Raw genomic sequence first — 22,500 nt, forward strand, 5'->3', positions numbered from 1 at the left:
AGGGAGTGATATATTCAGATTTGGGAGGGACTTGCCTTGGTGGATTTTTTTAACTCAGGAGTACACTGTCATGGCGTTTGTATTTGGCTACTAGTTCTGCTGTTTCTCTTGGGGAAATAGGGTCTTCTTTTAAGGTAACATGAAGACAAGGGATTATGGGGTGGGTCTGTTGTGGGTATGCTGGTATGGAGTGGGAGATTGTGGAGGTGAGGTGTCATTTCAAGGCAGCAGGGCAGTGCATTTTTGTACATGTGGTTCTAGGCTCATCCATCATGAATCTTATTTGGAAGCTGATATGGTCAGGTTCTTGAAGGTAGAGGGCTTCTTGTTTGTAGCAGTATACTGTGAACTGAAGATGTTACTGGGTGGTTTTGGCAGTAGTTTGTGTACTTAATTAGGTGGAAAACTGAGTGTGGGCCAGTGGCCAGTTATCATCATTACTTAATGTGTCCCAAGCATTGGTAGTCTCAATGGCAACATGAGCATGAGTATTATCTTTTTATACATCTTAAGTATCTCGTCTATAAGAATTGGGAGTTTGGGGACATGGAGGTTCATGCAACTCAAACATCTATAACCTGACACCAGTACCTCATAACATACATATACATCTCCTTTTATATGGGGTAGGGGAATGACCATGCAGACACCCACCCTTCACCTGTCACACAGTAATGCAAATTCTGTCAGTTGTCTTCCACCTCACCCCCTTGTGGATTGTCATCCTGCCCAATACTTGGATTAGTGGCAATGCAGCAAGACAGAATATTCATAGCAAGGCTCAACAGCTGATGGCAATATACCACCAGTCACTTCAATACATGCCCCCCCCCCCAAAAAAAAAAAAAAAAAAAAAAAAAAATTGGGCCATGTCAGTTTCTCATCCATTCAACACTCACCATCTCTTGCTCTTTCCCTCCCCATTCAACACATTGCCCTTGTACCCAAGGCCCCATTTCACCTGTCTTCTGAAACTCTCTTCATGTGCCTGTCTTCAACACTTTTTTTTTAGCCTTTCTCCATTCTTTCAAGTCCTCAAGCTATCCCACTATTCTTTAGTCAACCCTACCTGCCTGTTCTCTGCTTCAACTCTTCACTTCTATTCATCCTCATAACTCCCGACATACTTTTCAATTACATTTAGGCTCTTCCTTCCTGCCTGCTCAATTTCCAAGTCTCTGCTCCATACAGTCATGGGCAAAATAAACCCTTCATACTGTCTTCTTTGTATTTGTCCTCCATATACCTATTCCTCATGATACTATTGATTCCTCCCTGATATTGACTTCCTTCCCTTACTCTATAATTTAGTTCCACTCCTTCACTCCCTACTATAGTTCATGTGATCTTAATTACTAAGCTCTTCACTTCCTCCAGCCTTTCCTATTAAACACCTCAAACTCATTGCCATCCTTTTTCCTTTCAAACACCTCCAACTTACTGCAGTTGTCTCCCCCATCCATGTACATGTTGAATAACCAAGGAGACATTACACAACCTTGGCAGTCTCACCTTTACCTCAAACTCTTTCGATTCTTCTTATAATAGCTCAATAATGTAGAACCTTAACTGCTCCCAACAAAATTTCACTTGTACGTCTGCATATGCCTTTGGTATATGTACGTCTCCATATGCCTTTGGTATATGTACGTCTGCATATGCCTTTGGTATATGTACGTCTGCAACACGTCCAATCACACGCTTTCTCCAAATCCACAAACTACATACTTACATTTTGTCAAGAAATCACACATCTGCCTTACAAGACAATTTTATCTAGACACCTTTCTTTCTTGAACCCACACTGCTCCTCAATTACTCCCTCTGTTCACGTCCTAATCTTACCCTCCCATGTGACTTTCCAACACCTAACAGACTGATCCCTCTAAAGCTACTACATTCATGTTTGTCCTTTCCCTTGAAGAAATCTACACAAAACTTCTCACTCCACTGTCACAATTTTACTAGCTTCATTAGTGATTGGAGTCTGTATGCATTTTTGTGTGGACATGTTGCAAGACTCCTTGTGTATTCATAAGAGAAACTGATCATAAAGCCAGCACTTTAAGACTGACCCCCTAACATCATACTCCTTTTGACTGTACCCTTACCAAACATCTGAAATGAAATCTTTTACATGGCTGGCTGGGACTACTTCAACATAAGTAAGTTTTGACCAGTGGTTCTCATCCTAGTCTATGACTTGGTTTTGACAAATTATAGATTTCTATGTGCAAGGAAAAGAAAGAAAAACTTCCCTACTCTGTCCTGGCAGAATGAATAAATATAACTAAATTTGTTAACTTTGTAATAAGGCAATAAAGCAAAATGTTTGTTCATCAACCCTTTTTTGGCAGGGTGGGATTTGGAAGAAAAATGAAGGGGAGCCATACAAATGTTGTGTATTCATTAAGGGGGTATGGAGCTAAAAAAAAAAAAAAAAAAAGTTGAGAACCACTGGTATAGACCATTACCCTATACTGAAACCCAACCATTACAGAATAAGCCTAGCAATCACCAATCAGGGTAGAGACCAGCTGGGAGCTGTGGGTCTCCTACAGGACAGACCTGGGTTAACATTGATTTCATTGTAGTTTCTGCTGCAGTGCGGGCAACTTTACTGGGGGCAGCTCCCTAGCCAAGGGAGAGTGGGCAGAAGAATAATATACACGTACTTCACCTTCAATTGATCCGGAACTTACCCAATTTTTTTTCTTTTTAACCACTGGTATAATGATGCCTATGTACAGTAGGTGTAATGAAGTGCAAGTTGGCACATGAGGATCCCAACATCGGCATCTTAATTGTATAATTTTTTGTAGTTGTAAACGAGTTACCCCCGGATTCCAAGAACTGGTTTGATCACATTTTCAGTTTTATTATTGCTCAGAGTAAAAGAGTAATACAGCAGTGACTTATATTCGATAATGCATATAGCTTGATGCATCATATATATGGCAGCTGATGCTGCACGCGACAATTTGACTTGCTGAAATGGTTGAAGATCCCTGCCAAAGTCTGCATTGAAAAATTCATTATGATCTTTATGAAAATAACAAACACAGACATCTTTTGGAAACTGAGAATAAAATGAAAAGTATACATATTTCCCAAGTTTATTTGACAAGAAGAACCTTGTACTGAAAAGTTACAAATGAAAAAGGACAATAGAGTAGTCTCACTGAAACAAGGACAAGAGCAAATGTCCTTCCCAATCAACTGCTGTTCACACAAAAGCTATGTAAATGATGTCAGTCTTACAATATCAAGTTGGAAATGAGAAGAGAAAAGAAAATATTGGCCATGAGATCAATTAAAACTGTCACCAAAGTCATTATAATCAGTAAATTCCAAAAAAGAATCTGTTGGCTAGTACAGATATGAAAACTTTGGGGTTGTACTGAACAATTACAAAAACATCTTTTTGTATGTATAATGGCATTGCAATCTCACTGGGAGGTTAGGAAATAACCAGCATTAAAATGTACAATAAACATGGCATAGAGAAATGGGAGGGGGAGGTTGCAATGTAGTACATTGGTAAGGTTCCCTGCAGTAACATTTAATTGGCAACAATGTCTGCACAAATGGACAACTAGTATGTCCCTGCTTGACCTAATCTTCAATACATTTACAGTTCAACACATACTGTTGGTACTAATCATGAAGCACGTGTGACACGTTGCAACCTTCTCAAAGGTTAGCAACCATGTATTTACATGCTAGATTGGAGGAGCAAATTCCTACACAATGGCCCTTGACACTCTATTGGCAATGCTGCATCCATACATAGTTAAGCTGGCAGTTTATGTGGCCTGAAATGCTTTGAATATCACAAAAATGGAAATGACTCCGTCCGCTTGGCTGAAACCCTTCCATTTTCACGATAATCTTCAAAACTACAGCAGGATCATTGGGGAAGGGGGGAGGTTATCGGACACTAGTGAAATCTATCATCGGTATATACTGCAAAGCAATATCTTTCCTACATACAATCGCTCATGTAAATAAAAGCGTGATGCTTAAGAGTACATTTTGTATTATTACAGTTGTGTGGTTCATTAAACATAGTACCCTGAATACATGAGCTATGGGAATATCCATCAAGAGAAAAGCTGAAATCCTAAGAAAGGAGTTTGCAATTGATATAATGCCTGGATGCCTAAAATATGGAAAACATATTTCATGTGTATATATTGGCTTTTCAGAACCCACATTACCTTCAATAAATGCTCTTCTGATGACAACTTAAGAGCAAACGCGCTTAAGTGTCCCCAAGCGTACAAGTGTATAAAAGTATGCTAGATACTAGGACTTGAAAATAAGTCAGAACTTCCAAGTTCACATTCAGAATCCCCACCCGTTGTTCAGATTGAAATAACCTATTTTGTACTAGGATAAAGGAAAGGACTAACAAATGACACAATCGTTCATACAAAATTGAAGGAGGAAATGAAGGAACATGACAACAGACAGGGCCATTCCTGGTGTGGGCTTATGTGCTCTTCATGAAGCACATTACTTAAGGATCAACAGAAATAAGTTCCACGTCAAATATGAGGACAGAATTCGGGGGGATCAGGCCGGGGAAACCTCGAGATCCATAAGCGTAATCAGGGGAGGAAGTCAACTTGGCTTGCTGTCCAACAGACATCTGAAAACAATAAAAACATAATTCAAATCATCCATTACACTAGCACAATGTGCCTATGGCAGTGTGATTATAATTGGACTATATTAACCTTAATGAATGAGAAGACCGATAACATGTGCCTCCTTGTCATGGCCCTACAAAATGAATGTCATAAGAGAATCATCTCTTTGCTGCCCATCTTCAAAAGCTATAAATACCATCACCACCATATATTAGCTTCAACTATATTTCCTTCACATTCATGCAAAATTCTGATTTGACAACTGACAGCTGCCCACCTCCCTCCTGCTAAATGGTGACATAAAAAATGTCCCACACTAATAAAACACAGGCAAGTCCAAAGTTAAGATCTAGAGATGGGTCTGTGGCTTTTCAGTTAGTGAAACTTGGGGCAACACTGGTGATTAACAAATGAGCTTTGGGTTGTATCATGACTAACAGGGCTTATGTGGTCTTCATGGTTAGGTGGTGACCAAAATGCCCCAAAATGCCCAAAATCTCAAAGGGGGTACCCCATGCAATTTGGGGGGAAATCCGAAGGTCAGCGATTTGGTCCAAACTTGCGCCACAAGTAGAGAGTGGGATAGGGTGCACATCAGTATAGACAGCAGAATCCTGAGACCAAGGGTGTGGCCGTGAGAGCCCTGGAAAGTTGGGCCTTTTGACGTTTATGCCTGTGGCAGGGATACCGTGTGCCTGACTGGTGTGCCATTGCACTGCAGGGCATCCCAGGCCGCCCCGAACCTGTGGGTGTCATAGCGGGTAAATCGGAGGAGGTGACCAAAATGACCCAAAATGCCCAAAATCTCAAAGGGGGTACCCCATGCAATTTGGGGGAAAATCCGAAGGTCAGCGATTTGGTCCAAACTTCCACCACAAGTAGAGAGTGGGATAGGGTGCACATCAGCGTAGACAGCAGAATCCTGAGACCAAGGGTGTGGCCGTGAGAGCCCTCCAAAGTTGGGCCTTTTGACGTTTATGCCTGTGGCAGGGATACCGTGTGCCTGACTGGTGTGCCATTGCACTGCAGGGCATCCCAGGCCGCCCCGGACCTGTGGGTGTCATAGCGGGTAAATCGGTGGAGGTGACCAAAATGCCCCAAAATGCCCAAAATCTCAAAGGGGGTACCCCATGCAATTTGGGGGGAAATCCGAAGGTCAGCGATTTGGTCCAAAACTTGCGCCACAAGTAGAGAGTGGGATAGGGTGCACATCAGCGTAGACAGCAGAATCCTGAGACCAAGGGTGTGGCGCTGAGAGCCCTCCAAAGATTGGCCTTTTGACGTTTATGCCTGTGGCAGGGATACCGTGTGCCTGACTGGTGTGCCATTACACTGCAGGGCATCCCAGGCCGCCCCGGACCTGTGGGTGTCATAGCGGGTAAATCGGTGGTGGTGACCAAAATGACCCAAAATGCCCTAGCCACCCTCGACCTGTGGGTGAGATGGCGGGTAAATCGGAGCAAGTGACCAGAAGGACCCAAAATCCAAAAAATCTCAAAGGATTAATAAACCCTATGAATTTAGCCGAAAATTCGAAGGTGAACGATTTGGTCCAAACCAGCCCCACAGGGAGAGAGTCGATCAAAGTGCACAGCAAGGTAAATATGAGCAGCCTGAGTCCAAGAGCGTGGCAGTGGCACCCCTTCAAATTTGGGCCTTTTCACCCAGTAATCACCTTTTGGCCTCTGGCACCCATACCGTTGGCCTGAGTGGTGTCAAATTGGACTCCACGGCAGCCATAGCCGCCCTCGACCTGTGGGTGAGATGTCTGGTAAACCGGAGCAAGTGACCACAATGACCCAAAATCCAAAAAAATCCCATGAATTTAGCCGAAAATTCGAAGGTGACCGATTTGGTCCAAACTTGCCCCACAGGGAGACAGTCGGTCAAAGTGCACAGCAAGGTAAACATGAGCAGCCTGAATCCAAGGGCGTGGCAGTGGCACCCCTCTAAATTTTGGTCTTTTCACCCAGTAATCAATTTTGGCCTCTGGCACCCATACCGTTGGCCTGAGTGGTGTCAAATTGGAGTCCACGGCAGCCCTAGCCGCCCACGACCTGTGGGTGAGATGGTGGGTAAATCGGAGCAAGTGACCAAAATGACCCAAAATCCAAAAAATCTCAAAGATTAACCCCATGAATTTAGCCGAAAATTCAAAGGTGACCGATTTGGTCCAAACTTGCCCCACAGGGAGAGAGTCTGTCAAAGTGCACAGCAAGGTAAACATGAGCAGCCTGAGTCCAAGGTAATGGCAGTGGCACCCCTCCAAATTTGGGCCTTTTCAACCATTAATCACCTGTTGGCCTCCAGCACCCATACCGTTGGCCTGAGTGGTGTCAAATTGGACTCCACGGCAGCCCTAGCCGCCCTCGACCTGTGGGTGAGATGGCGGGTAAATCGGAGCAAGTGACCAAAATTACCCAAAATCCAAAAAATCTCAAAGGATTAACCCCATGAATTTAGCCGAAAATTCGAAGGTGATCGATTTGGTCCAAACTTGCCCAACAGGGAGACAGTCGGTCAAAGTGCACAGCAACGTAAGCATGAGCAGCCTGAGTCTAAGGGTGTGGCAGTGGCACCCCTCCAAATTTGGGCCTTTTCACCCAGTAATCACCTTTTGGCCTCTGGCACCCATACCGTTGGCCTGAGTGGTGTCAAATATAACTCCACGGCAGCCCTAGCCACCCTCGACCTGTGGGTTGTGATGGCGGGTAAATCTGAGTATGTGACCAAAATGACCCCAAATCCAAAAAATCTCAAAGGATCCCCATGAATTTAGCCGAAAATTCGAAGGTCACCGATTTGGTCCAAACTTGCCCCACAGAGAGAGAATCGGTCAAAGTGCACAGCAAGGTAAGCATGAGCAGCCTAAGTCCATGGGCGTGGCAGTGGCACCCATCCAAATTTGGTCCCTTTCAACCAGTAATCACCTTTTGGCCTCTGGCACCCATACCGTTGGCCTGAGTGATGTCAAACTGGACTCCACGGCAGCCGCAGCCGCCCTCGACCTGTGGGTGAGATGGCGGGTAAATCGGAGCAAGTGACCAGAAGGACCCAAAATCCAAAATGACCTAAAATCCAAAAAATAAATTTAGCCGAAAATTCGAAGGTGACCGATTTGGTCCAAACTTGCCCAACAGGGAGACAGTCGGTCAAAGTGCACAGCAACGTAAGCATGAGCAGCCTGAGTTTAAGGGCGTGGCAGTGGCACCCCTCCAAATTTGGGCCTTTTCACCCAGTAATCGCCTTTTGGCCTCTGGCACCCATACCGTTGGCCTGAGTGGTTTCAAATTGGACTTCACCGCAGCCCTAGCCACCCTCGACCTGTGGGTGAGATGGCGGGAAAATCGGGGCATGTGACCAGAATTACCCAAAATCCAAAAAATCTCAAAGGACCCCATGAATTAAGCCCAAAATTCGAAGGTGACCGATTTGGTTCAAACTTGCCCCACAGAGAGTCGGTCAAAGTGCACAGCAGGTTAATATGAGCAGCCTGAGTTCAAGGGCTTGACAGTGGCACCCCTCCAAATTTAGGTCTTTTCACCCAGTAATCAAGTTTTGGCCTCTGGCACCCATACCGTTGCCCTGAGTGGTGTCAAATTGGACTCCACGGCAGCCCTAGCCGCCCTCGACCTGTGGGTGAGATGGCAGGTAGATTGGAGCAAGTGACCAAAATTACCCAAAATCCAAAAAATCTCAAATCTCATGAATTTAGCCGAAAATTCGAAGGTCACCGATTTGGTCCAAACCAGCCCCACAGGTTGAGAGTCGATCAAAATGCACAGCAAGGTAAACATGAGCGGCCTGAGTCCAAGAGCGTGGCAGTGGCACCCCTCCAAATTTGGGCCTTTTCACCCAGTAATCACCTTTTGGCCTCTGGCACCCATACCGTTGGCCTGAGTGGTGTCAAATATGACTCCACGGAAGCCCTGGCCGCCCTCGACCTGTGGGTGAGATGGAGGGTAAATCGGAGCAAGTGACCAAAATTACCCAAAATCCAAATAATCTCATGTTCATTTCGTCCTGAGTGACATTGAGCGTCGAAAATAAATTTAACATGGTAAAATTCTCGACCACCATGACTGTAGATTAGCTTAAGTTGAATAGGAAAAGTCATGTTCATTTCGTCCTGAGTCACAGTGAGCGTCGAAAATAGTTTTAACATGGTAAAATTCTCGAACACCATGACTGCAGATTTGCCTAAGTTGAATAGGAAACGTCATGTTCATTTCGTCCTGAGTCACAGTGAGCTGTTGAGACAATTTTAACATGGTAAAATTCTCGAATACTATGACTGTAGATTAGCTTAAGTTGAATAGGAAAAGTCATGTTCATTTCGTACTGAGTCACAGTGAGCGTCGAAAATTATTTTAATATGGTAAAATTCTCGACGACCATGACTGTAGATTAGCTTAAGTTGAATAGGAAAAGTCATGTTCATTTCGTCCTGAATCACAGTCACCATGACTGTAGATTAGCTTAAGTTGAATAGGAAAAGTCATCTTCATTTCGTCCTGAGTCACAGTCACCATGACTGTAGATTAGCTTAAGTTGAATAGGAAAAGTCATGTTCATTTCGTACTGAGTCACAGTGAGCGTCAAAAATAATTTTAACATGGTAAAATTCTCGACCACCATGACTGTAGATTAGCTTAAATTGAATAGGAAAAGTCATGTTCATTTCGTCCTGAGTCACTGTGAGCGTCGAAAATAATTTTAACATGGTAAAATTCTCGTCCACCATGACTGTAGATTAGCTTATGTTGAATAGGAAAAGTCATATTCATTTCGTCCTGAGTCACAGTCAGCGTCGAAAATAATTTTACCATGGTAAAATTCTCGACCACCATCACTGTAGATTAGCTTCAGCTGAACAGGAAAAGTAATTTTCATTTCGTCGTCAGTTACAGTGAGCTGTTGAGACAATTTTAACATGGCAAAATTCTCGATCACCATGACTGTAGATTAGCGTAAGTTGAATAGGAAAAGTTATGTTCATTTCGTCCTGAGTCACAGTGAGCGTCGAAAATAATTTTAACATGGTTAAGTTCTTGACAACCATGACTGTAGATTAGCTTCAGTTGAATATTAAAAGTCATGTTCATTTCGTCCTGATTCACAGTGAGCTGTTGAGACAATTTTAACATGGTAAAATTCTCGACCACCATGACTGTATATTAGCTTAAGTTGAATAGGAAAAGTCATTTTCATTTCGTCGTGAGTCACAGTGAGCGTCGAAAATAATTTTAACATGGTAAAATTGTCGACCACCATGACTGTAGATTAGCTTAAGTTGAAAAGGAAAAGTCATGTTCATTTTGTCCTGAGTCACAGTGAGCGTCGAATTAAATTTTAACATGGTAAAATTCTCGACCACCATGACTGTAGATTAGCTTAAGTTGAATAGGAAAAGTCATGTTCATTTCGTGACATGATTGGAAATGTGCTGTTCTTGCATTCACTTAGTTGTGGGTTTAAGTCCTGCACTTCTCTCTGATTCCCAGAAGCGACTGTTACTTGCTTCAACTATCCAAGCACACAAGGCAAAGGGGATAGCTTTGGCTGCAACTATATGCCTACTGGTATAGGCTCCTCACCACCTGTCTTCTGTGTGGTGATTGCATCCTGAGCACCTAGTGTCTGTTGGCATAGAGTACCATTATAAGGTTTAGTATTTGTGCAAATTTCCAGATGCTTACTTAAATGCCCAGATAGAATGAAGATTCACATATAGAAGGCACACAATGGAAATAAGCATTGAGGAAAACAATGGAAATAAGCTTACATGCTTTTGTGTTATCCTCGGCAATTGTACATACTTTTGTGTGTTATCCTCGGCAATTGTAATTGTTATTTCGAACTATGTGTTCTTTCCATTATCCGCACTTCATGTATATTGATTAAGTGCCAAAATAAAAGATTATTATTATATTATTATCACCTGAGTGGGTACTCACATGGCAATTCAAATCTCCAAATCGAAAAAATGAAGATACACAAGTGTATTTGTGAGGCTTTTCACTAGTGTGACTTTTTCATATGAAGATTCAGATCACCATCTTGAGAAAATGAAGTCACATAAGATACATTTATGAGACTTATAACCAATGTGATCTCTTGTATGCATCTTCATATTCTTAGGGAAAACCAATGAAGATCATTTGTGCAAGTTCTCTTCAAAGTTGGGGGCCAAGTACTATAACTGGAGACTTAAGAACATAATAAAAACTTACCACCCATGTGAATTCTTGTATGACAATTCAGTTCTTCAGATTGAAAAAATAAGATTCACATAAAGTACACTTATGATACATATCATCAAAATGGTAGTGAAAGACAAAGAGAACACAACCAGCAACCAAACTGGTCCTCAGTCTGGTAGATAAGCCATGAGGAATGATTTAAAGTACTGGGCCTACCAACTTTAAAAGATCAAAGAGAAAGAGATGACATGATTATAGTGTTCAGGTCATTAAAGGGGATAGATTGCATTGATATAAGAGATCTGATTAAAGATGAGAGGGCTTTAAGAGGTCATAGAAGTAAATTGATAAAGGATGTGAAGAGAGATGTATATATATGTGGAATAGCTTAGAAGGTGATATAGCCCAAGCTCAAACAGTACATGAATTCAAAGCTAAATATAATTGGAAATCAAAGATATAGATTAAATTGGAACTGTACATGAATTTGAGTCTAGGGATGTTAGAAAATTAGAAAATAGGAGATGGGACTCAATGAGCGTTGCTCCTTTCCTGTATACTACAATTAAATAAATACAAGACTCTCCCTTATGTTTCCCCCCCACACCTCCACAGAGGCTGGGGTAGACTCCAAAGAACAGACATGTTTGGGTTATGGGAAAAGGAGTGTCCAGATAAATGGTTTGCAATCTTAATGAATATCAACATCACTGGAATCACATGAAACAGTATAGGACCAGGGATACCCCCAGGAAAACACATCAGACTTAAAAGCATTCACTGTGTGCCTATAGTTCTGCATTATGTCCTCACAGTGTAGCCCTGCACCCCAACCCCCAGGGTTGGCAGGAAGAATGAGTGAAATATCACCAGAATTGCATGAATGAAATAAAAATACCGATTCCTTTCATTTTTGGGCAAGAAATAAATTACCTTACTCAAACCCGACCTAACATATACCCAGGCTTTTTCCCCCTTACAAAGGAGGTAGCCAAAAAGGAAAAGGCATAAAATCATTCTCACCCATTCCATCCCTGAATACACTCCACACCCCTCCACCCTCCCTCTCATCTTAGCACCTCCCGAATGACGGGTCATCCCTGCACCTTGTCCACTGCCCTGGGTCAGAAGCAGTGTCACAAGACACAGCCCATCCACAGCAAGGCCGCTTCATTAAATCGGCGACCCCCTTCTCTGTCCCCCCATGCATAAAAGGAGAAGACGGGGAGAAATCCCTTTGGGCTGCATCAAGTTTTGCTCACACATACTGCCTCACTGCTCACACATACTACCTCACCCCCCCATCCCCCCACCCATTCCACCTCATGCATCACAACATCATCCATATACAACCATTCTCCATTCACCCCTATCTTCTGTCCTCTCCCGTCCTTCCTCACCCCCATCCATCCGCCTTATCCTAGGACGTCCCCTAATGTTCACTCCCTCCACATCTGCCTTCCATACTTCTTTTACTAGTCTTTCTTCACTCATTCTTTCCATGTGTCCAAACCATCCTAATACTCTTTCATCAACCCTATCTCCCAACTCCCTTTCCACCCCTGTTCTCCTCCTCACCTCCTCATTTCTCATAATCTAGGTAAAAGATGAAAAATTTGCATGCATGTATTTTCACTTTTTAATTTTTGTTTTTTAAAGATATTCTTCAAATAGACTTTCTTTTTGTTCAAAAGATATTGCCACATATAAATAATAAGAGTAATATTTTTTAACAAAATTAATACACCACACTTACTTCAGCTACTCATCTTTCCACCATCATTAAGTGAAAAAAGGGAGCATACACACATTATGCAACAAAAAATATTTTGTCACAAAAACCATACATTTTTGGAAGATCTTCAATCAACTAAAGTTTGTGTACTTGATGAGGTAAATTCAATTGGAATAGAAAAAATGACAGAGCATATGGTCTGCAGAAATAATATGGCATTTAGGACAATTTCTAATATTAGAACAGTTCTAACACAGAATAGGCCTGGCCAGAAAATAAAACTGCCCTATGTGTAACCACCACACAAAAGACACAGAGCACTTCATCCCACATTGCCCCACACTAACAATCCCTAAAGAGCAACACAATATTTCTTCCCTGAGTGAATTATGGGCCTTCCTGGTGGCCCAATTCAGATACTTAAGAGCTGTGTGTCTCCTACAAGAGACCTGGGGCAACAGATTGATTGATTGATCAATGTATTGGTTGTGGTCATGTCTACGGTTCTGTTGTTGATGGTACTTATAAATTAGACTCTACATAATTTTTTTTTAAATTATTAGAAAACCCTAACAATATTTGGCATTTATCAAGTGACACTTCTCTCTTCAAATACACTTGATGCATTTATGTGAGTCAATTTTTTTTTTATTTTGTTGCTATCACAAATATCTAAAATCACATCATCTTTAATTTTATCATCTTTTCATTCATGACCCTTTCACCCCATCCAAGGATGAGATCAATGGATGGGATGAAGGGGTCTTTGAGCAAGATAGGAATGGCTGTTGAGCAAGGAAGGATGGAGGCAGGTATATGGGTGAGTGGAGGATGGTTGTGTATGAATGATTTTTTTTATGCAACCTAAAGGGATTTCTCCCTGTTTTCTCTATTTTCTGCATGAGGGGACAGGGAGGGGGGTGGGGGGGAGGGTCACTATGTAAAAAAGTTGCCCTGCTGGGGATGTGCTGTAATATTCCAGAAACACATAAATGCAGCTATTTAACCTAACCTATTTTTAGAATAAAATGGCATCATTAAAATATATAATTGGTAATATTGTATTGAAAAGAAATTCCATAGAAAAAAATAATCTTTAAAAAAATAAATAAATAAGATACTAATGAATTTTTTTTATTAGTGTGCTACTAGAATAGCACCAGTATCTTATTACAATTTAATCAGTTATCAATTTGATCTTATTACTTCACTACACATGTTTAGGCATGCATAAGCATATAAGCATGTCACTACCGGTATACTTCTCATTTGGAAAATCAACCACAAGGTTGCCAATCTGTGAAATCCTTGTATCAATAATGGGAATGTCTTTCAATACCTCTGTATTGTGATTCTCATCAGTATTCGTACTAGAAAGCTCAGTCAATTTAATATGGGGGCAAATTCAACTATTCATTGCCTCCTGCAGATCATCTACCATCTTAGATAGGTTATTTAACTTGCACAGACTACAGAGTACAGATCCATAACATTTGCCGAATGCTGTATTTTTATAAATCAACCTTCCCAATACATATTTCAAGTCCAAACTTGTAACCAAACAATTTATCAAATTCTCAACTAGTTAAATCTTAGAGCATCTTTCCTTCCTTCTGCCTTCTCCTCAGAACCTACCATTCCAATCTTCCCCATTCATTAGTAATTGTACTTTAAATTATTGCATCAAACACTATATTACTTAAAACAAACCAATGTAGCTAAAATGCAATCTTGCTCAATCACCTACTACTTGGACAAAATTTACATAAACTTAGTCTTGTTCTAAAAAAATACTCAAACATAAAAATATTATAAAGATATCTCTATAACTAAACCTCCAACTCCTGAATCTGAATCTGAATCTCTAGGAAAGACCACCTCGCTTGCGCGGGATCGGTTTTTGTGGGAGGGGAAGAATGTAGGAAAATGAAAAGATAGTAGCGTATAAAAGAGGGCTATTGCCACCGGGCGAATTGCGAGCGATTAGGGGTTTATTGGTGGTCGTGGCTCGAAGAAATGGATCGGGAGCTTGGAGGGCAGCGCTGACGCCGGGGTTAGGATTAGGATCACCAACGAAAGTTTAGAAAATGGTAGGAGGCGTAGTAGTAGAGAAAGGTGGAAAAACGGAAAAATCTTTAGTGGGAGGTAAACTGAAATGAGAAGATGTAGTAGAAGAGAAAGTTAGAAAGGAAGCGAATTTTAGTCGAAGAAAAAGTAAGTGTAGATGTTTGTGCGTGTGTTGTGGCACTGTTCGTGAGAGGTGTATGTGTGTATCTTACGGGAAGTGAGTTGAGTTCACTTCCCGCGTGTAGAGGGCGGTCCTGATAAGCCAACTCCTTTCCTAATTTTGTTGGTTGAGGTGACCTCTTCAGTACGGAGTCTACGGACCAAAATTTCACGGGCAGCATTACCTGCCAGACGTACGATGTGTCGTAATAATACTCGCATCATAAAGAATAGTCACCGCTTATATCGATCGTTCTCTCTTTCACCCGTGAATATTGATAACCATAGAAAATGTGATGAAGACAGTTTAGAGCAGTGGTTCCCAAACTGGGGGAAATTTCCACCTGGGGGGAAATTTGAAGCTACCAGGGGGGAAATAATTACACTACCTACTAAATAAAAAAAAATCTCTGATGGATTTTCTCATGTCTGAGAGAGAGAGAGAATGCCTGTTTATCAGTATATTTGTACATTTGAAAAATAAATTAGTAAATAGTCACAGTGTATTTCAACTACTCTTTCCCTATTACACATGAAGGGGGAAATCTGGATAGTTGACCCGGGTGCAGGGGGAAATGACAGAAAAAAGTTTCGGAACCACTGGTTTAGAGAGTATGTCATTACGTAGGGGCAACTACAATAAATATAATCAAGACGCCGATATGGCAGCCTCGCGTATCCACTTGCTCCTCATGCCGCCTACGTATGCGGCACCGTATGGAAGGGGTTAAGATCCTCCTGCAGAATCTATCTCTCCTCCTGACCTAATTCGGCGTCCTGTTTCAGTGTCATTCGCAAATTTACTAACATAACTAATAATCACATTGTCCAAGTAATTTATATACACAGTGAACAACTAGGGACCCAAAATCCAGCCCTGGGGAACCCCACTAGAAACACTTCCCCATTTGGATTTTACACCATTTGTGATGACCCGCTGTTTTCTGTCACCAATCCAAGCTCTAATCCATTCAAACAATTTTCCTCCTATGCCATGGGCTTTGACTTTATCAGTACTCTCTGGTGGGACACCTTGTCGAACGCTTTGCTAGTCAAGGTAAATAACATCGTAATTACCATTGTTATCTGACGCCTTGAAGACATTAATGTAAAAAGATAGATTAGTTACACATTGGCGAACCCATGCTGAGTCACGAATCAAATTATGTCTCTTGATGTGATCTCTGATTCTATTAGCTATTATTGATTCAAGCATTTTATCTATAACTGATGTCAAATTGATTGGCCTGTAGTTGCAAATAGACAATTTATTTCCCTTTTTTTTTTTTTTAATCAGGGACAGTGTTTGCCTACCTCCAAGCAATAGGGATAAAACCAGTGTCTACCGCCTTATTAAATATTTCCGTTAACTGGTCGCAGATTTCAAATTACACTCTTTAAGCACTGAAAAATTTCGTCTGGACCCGGGGACTTTGTAGCTTTAAGTCCAGTGGCGGCGCCAGGGGGGGGGGGGGGGGGGGGGGGGGGGGGGCTTGGGCCAGCCCCCCCCCCATTAGCCCCCCCAACTGAAATGAGCAAATTGAAAATTTAAAACACTTATTGAAATAATTTTATTAAGTGGAATCTTTAATTGCCAGGGCTAAAGATTTGTCAGCCATCAGTGCTAGCCCAACCATTAACCCCTTCCCCTTCTGAAATGAGGATAATATATGTGTATTATCATATTACTATTAGCCCCCCAAAAAATTTGCTCAGCCCCCCCTTAGCCTCCCCAACTAAAAATTCCTGGCGCCGCCGCTGTTTAAGTCTATCGATCTGTTCGACTACTTCTACCTTACTAATGCTGATGCTAGTCTATTTCCTTCATCCCCACTGAAGATCGGGTCGCAGTCAGGTACCATATCTAACCTCTCCTTTATAAACACTGAGAGAAGATATTTAAATGCCTCTCTAATTCCATCCTCCGAATCTGTCATGATGTCAGAACCTTTTAGACCTCAGAACTTGACTAACTTTATTGAATGCAAATATATATTTTAACTCCGACAGCTTTACTGGCCTACGTGGATTCTGCATAATTCTATATATATGGGTAGTTCCTTCTGAACAGCGTTATACTGTATATGAATATCAGTAGAACAAAGGCCTAATCATACAAATTTCTGAGTAATTTTTGATATTCAAACGTAATCAGTCAATAGCAACAGCAGCAGCAACAATAGCAGCAACAACAGCAGCAGCATCTGCAACAACAGCAAGAGAAACAGCAGCAGCAACAACAGCAACAACAGCGGTAACAACTGCAGTAACAACAGCAGTAACAATAGTAATAACAATAATAATAGTAATAACAATAGTGCCGGCGACGATGATGATAAATTAATATCGCACGAACGCACGCACACGCACACACACACACACACGCACACACACACACACACACACACACACACACACACACGCACACACACACACACACACACGCACGCACACACACACACACACACACACACACACACACACACACACACACACACACACACACACACACACACACACACACACACACACACACACACACACACACACACACACACACACACACACACACACAATAAACTAAGGTAACTTTTTAGAAGTGGACACCTACGCAATATATTAGAAAATTGAATAATGATTTTGTAAATTATAATACATCAACGTAATATACGTCATTCATGGCGGAAATCGATAATAGAAACGGTTGCTAAAAGTTATAAAATAACAAACGTAGCCGCTTTGACTACTTGAGACGACATTTTTGTTTTGGTAGAGGTGGAGGTCGAAGAAATTAAAGTATGCTAAATTCGTCTATTCTAACCCAACCTAACCTACCTACCTAACCTAACCTAACCTACCCACCTAACCTAACCTGCCTACCTAACCTAACCTGCATTTGATAATGCGGTACCTGTAATTTTAGACGTTATCAGGTCGTCTCCGACCTCTGAATCTAACAAAATAAAGATGACGTCTAAAGGAGTCTACGCAACTTCGTTTCTTCATAGTTACACACTCTGGCAGATAAATTTGTGAGTCAATACTTCACAGGCTCTCCCAGCCGTGAGAACTTGTCATACCTTGATTTAGTACCGGCGATATTTAACACTGGATTGGGGTGGGGTGGGGTTATGCGTAAGGTTGAACAATGAGGTGATACAATTGGTCAAATTTCCAATTCTTCGTCCTGGCTCTCGTGTCATAGGCTAGCCGCCCCTACCCTTTCCTTTTGCCGACGTTACCACTCCAAGCTCACTCAGACGAATAGAAGCAGAACGAACTCGTTGTGGTGATAATATAGTGATGTGGCCGGCTAGGACGTGTTCCATATGCGACAGTTTTCGTCTCCTCCTAGGTCAATGTGTCGACTGAGTCGGACTGACACATATTCTCTCCTCCTCCTCCTCCTCGCGCTTCGAAGTTTCGAAGCTTCAAGCTTCATAGTTTCGAGCTTCAAAAATCCACATGTCGATAATACTTCTCCAGTGTACTCAGTTTTCTCTAATTGTAATGAATGAATGAATGAATGAATGAATTAATGAATTAATTAATAAATCAATAAATTGCTTATAATTCATATATATATATATATATATATATATATATATATATATATATATATATATATATATATATATATATATATATATATATATATCTTAGACCCACTCTCGGAGAAAGATAAGCTGAGACCCGGAGTAAACCGTGTATTTCGACCACTAGCTGTGGTCTTTTCAGCAGTTACATATACTGGGTACAAAGACAAGAACATGTATGTCACTGCTAAAAAGGACCACATCTAGTGGTCGAAATATATATATATATATATATATATATATATATATATATATATATATATATATATATATATATATATATATATATATAACTTAAACCCACTCTCGGAGAAAGATAAACTGAGATCCAGAGTAAACTGTGTATTTCGACCACTAGCTGTGGTCCTCTTCAGCAGTTGCATATACTGGGTACAAAGACAAGAACATATATGTAACTGCTGAAGAGGACCACAGCTAGTGGTCGAAATATATGTATATATATATATATATATATATATATATATATATATATATATATATACATACATAATTCCGCTGCAATGTCTGCTGCCTCACAAATTTAGAATTTATTAATTCTAAACTGACTTGTGACATGACATTTTCATCGTTTTTAATTGGGCCTATCCTTTGTTTTCTGTTATGTAGAGATGAAAGAACCCCTTTGGGTTGGATCTTGCTTGTCTAGCAACCTTAGTACCGTAGTTAAGTTTCGCTGTGCGTGTGTTCCTTTTAACTAGTCTAGCCAGTCTAAGATGTGTTTCCCCGTTTTTTATTTTGGCGTAAAGCCCTCTTTTTATTCCAATTGCGATTTTCATCCTATCCGCCATCCATTTGGAAGTATTGGACTTTATTGTTTTGAGGGGAATAAACTTATTCTGTGCATTCAAAATCAAAGCTCTTAGTTTACTGCACATTTCATCCAGATTGCTAACCGTGCTGTTGACCTCATGCTTGTGAATGACCTGACCCAAGGTACGCATATTACCCTCCGTGACCCGACACCTGACTGCGCTAATGACGTCCGGGCTGACCGTGTATCTTACCCTGTCATAGTCCTCTGGGTTTGTCTCGTAAGTGACCAATTATCCTAAATATTTTCTCATAAAAATCGGCTCTCCTGAAGTCATGTATTAGAACGTTATTCATACTATTCTAATTCTTCTCATATAGTATTAGATCTTGAGCCTAGACTACCTCACATTTTTACGTTTCTCGGTAGATTATAATTTTTAGTTAATAGTAATTTCAGATTATTCTCTCTCCTCGTATGATAATTTGTTTTAGAAAATTATCATGCACCACATCTAAAAAAAAAGTTGCGCTTTCTGATCTACTAAATTTTCCCAGTCATTGTTTCTATAGTTAAAATTCCCCATCATAACAACGTTTTTTATACTGGGACGTCCTGCGAATTTCTTGAATCAGGTGATCAGTCTGGTCAATGCTGAGGTTAGGAGGTTTACGAGTATATAGGACGCCAATAATAAGCTTCTTGTTCTTACCTATAATCTCCACCCAAATATATTCCTTACTTTCCTCTTGCTTAATTGAATTGTCGATAATACAATTAGCTGTGTTTTTGACGAAAAGTACTAGCCCTCCTCCAGTGAGTTCTGCGCCTCTATTGAGCTAGGGAAACATTCTAGTTTCATCATATATTTATCTAACGGATGTCAAGCTTGAAGTACTATGAAATTATCATAGTTCTCTTGTGATGAGTTAAATATTCTTGCTTCCCTGTGCTTAGAACTATTGGAAAGTAATATTCCAGTTCTTTTCTTTAAGGGAGGGTCGACACAACAACTTTGACTTCGTATGGTGAGAGAAATTTTAACTTTCTAGCTTTAAATATGGATGTATTGTATGGAAGTGATTCACCACGGTCCTGGATCACGTGTTGGACTTGTGATCGACAGCTATGCAAGTATGTATGCGTGTGTGCATATGTGCGTGTGTGTGTGTGTGTATGTGTGTGTGTTTACAAAATTATACTATACAGGAAAAGGGAGTCCCGTATCCTATTCTCAAATTTATCATACCTTATCCATACATGTATGGACTTGGTCTCTATCCTTAATTTCCAATTATCATATTTACTGTAGACTTGAATAAATGTATTGTTCCAACTTGGGTTATATCACCCTCTAGGCTCTTCCATGTATTTATGCATCCTTAGGGAAAACTGTATTTTTTTACACCTTTTAAACATGCTTTAATCTTTCTCGATTTGTTCTCATGATCTTTTGTGTGTGTCACCCTCTCTCACATGTTGTAAATGGAAATCCACGTGAGGCAATAAGTTTTATGACTATGGCTAGACAGTAAGCGTCCTCTGATAGAGCCATAATCTAACATAGTCAGAGGGAAAAATCAGATGACGTCATTGCTTATCACGGAAGTTACGGAAGTCTTCTTTGGCTGAAAATCAGCCTAACTTCGAACAGGCTGTTGGGGTCGTGGATGCATAATACGTTGTTGTTCTATTTCGTAAATCCGTTCAATCATCTGTGTATCTAATTATTGAACTATTATTTATTTATTTATTTATTTTTTGGGGAGGGGGTGTCGTTGTACTTTTTATCTTATATTTTGTTTTATGTGTAAGTTTTGTTTTAGATTACACCAAATCTATCAGAATTTCTGTAAAATTATTACTTTTTTTAGAAATACTGCAATTTCTTCAGATGAATATGCTGTTAGTCACGTGAAAATTACAAGTTTTAGTTGATCTGGTGTCTATAATAAATACTAATGTATAATAAATCTCCAGCGACTAGTTCCCAAACCCAATTTGAAGAAAATCTATCTGTAAGATTTTTTTTTTTTTATAATAAATACGGGTGGGAGGGGGGGGGGATTCACCATGCGCGGTGCATCGCGGCTAACTATACAGTATATCTGGGAATCAGTGGCAATTGCAGAATTAGCGACGGCAGCCATTGCACATTGTAGATTATACTTCATTCTGAAGACTAAAATAGTACGTCTACTTTTGACACCATCGGTCCAGAGTTGTATCATAACTATGTCGAATCATGTACATCAGTCACCATAGATTGTTTTATATATATATATATATATATATATATATATATAGATATATATATATATATATATATATATACATATATATATATATATACTTATATATAATGTATATATATACATATATATATATATATATATATGTATATATATATGCATATATATATATACAGTATATGTATATATATGTATATATAGATATATATATAGATATAGATATATATATATATATATATATATATATATGTATATAGTATATACACACCGCGGGCTGGGGTATTGGCTGCTTGTCATTGTGCAATATAAATTGCTCAGTAGCATACAGCATACAGCCGTACGGACCAGAGCCAAACATAGTTTTATCTATGTCAGAGGAAATCTTTACTCCTAGAGAAATTATGCTATTTTATTGTACTGCGACTGTCCTTCCTTTATGCTGTCCCTTTTTGAAAATGTCTTGTACCACTTCCCTGAGTATATATTTCTATTTTCACCTCTGTTCCCTTGGGGGGGGGAGGGGAAGAAATAATTCTGCCATCAAGTTTCCCATGTGGGTCATATAAGGCGGCAAAAGTGGGACGGAATGATGACCCTAGGCAACCTGCTCTCTGTAACCCTATTCCTACGACAAGTCAAGGCATAAGACGGTCTGGGAGGAGTAAGTTGTGGAATGAAGTGAAATAGGTTGTAGAAGAGAAGAAGCGAGAATTGAGGGATTGGTTGTAGAGTAGGACGAGAGAAAAATATGAGAGATTAAAAGGGAGAGAGAGAGAGAGAGAGAGAGAGAGAGAGAGAGAGAGAGAGAGAGAGAGAGAGAGAGAGAGAGAGAGAGAGAGAGAGAGAGAGAGAGAGAGAGAGAGAGAGAGAAAAGCAAAACATAAAACAAAGGAGGCAAAAAGGAGAGCAGATGTAAAATGGGAGGGAATTGTGACAGAATTTTTCGAAAGTAATAAAAATATGTTTAGGAAGAAAGTTAAGAGAGAAAGGGGAGGTGAGTCAGTAGAGAAGAAAATGTATATAAAAGGCGTAGATGGAAATATGTTAACGGAAGAGGAGGC

The 22,500-nt window shown here is 40.4% G+C and overlaps 1 long non-coding RNA gene across 1 annotated transcript; it reads right to left on the reverse strand.

The window, feature by feature from the left end:
• Positions 1 to 3,098: 3,098 nt before the first annotated feature.
• LOC143028301 (uncharacterized) lies at positions 3,099 to 18,182 on the reverse strand. The gene is made up of 2 exons (XR_012966718.1): positions 17,900 to 18,182; positions 3,099 to 4,654 (listed from the first exon to the last, which is right to left on the reverse strand). It is a non-coding gene; the product is annotated as an uncharacterized LOC143028301 (long non-coding RNA).
• Between the last annotated feature and the right edge of the window lie 4,318 nt (positions 18,183 to 22,500).

Source organism: Oratosquilla oratoria, chromosome 9 (genome assembly GCF_046742065.1).
Source record: "Oratosquilla oratoria isolate Oo_2021 chromosome 9, ASM4674206v1, whole genome shotgun sequence".
Classification (NCBI taxonomy): Eukaryota; Metazoa; Arthropoda; class Malacostraca; order Stomatopoda; family Squillidae; genus Oratosquilla; species Oratosquilla oratoria.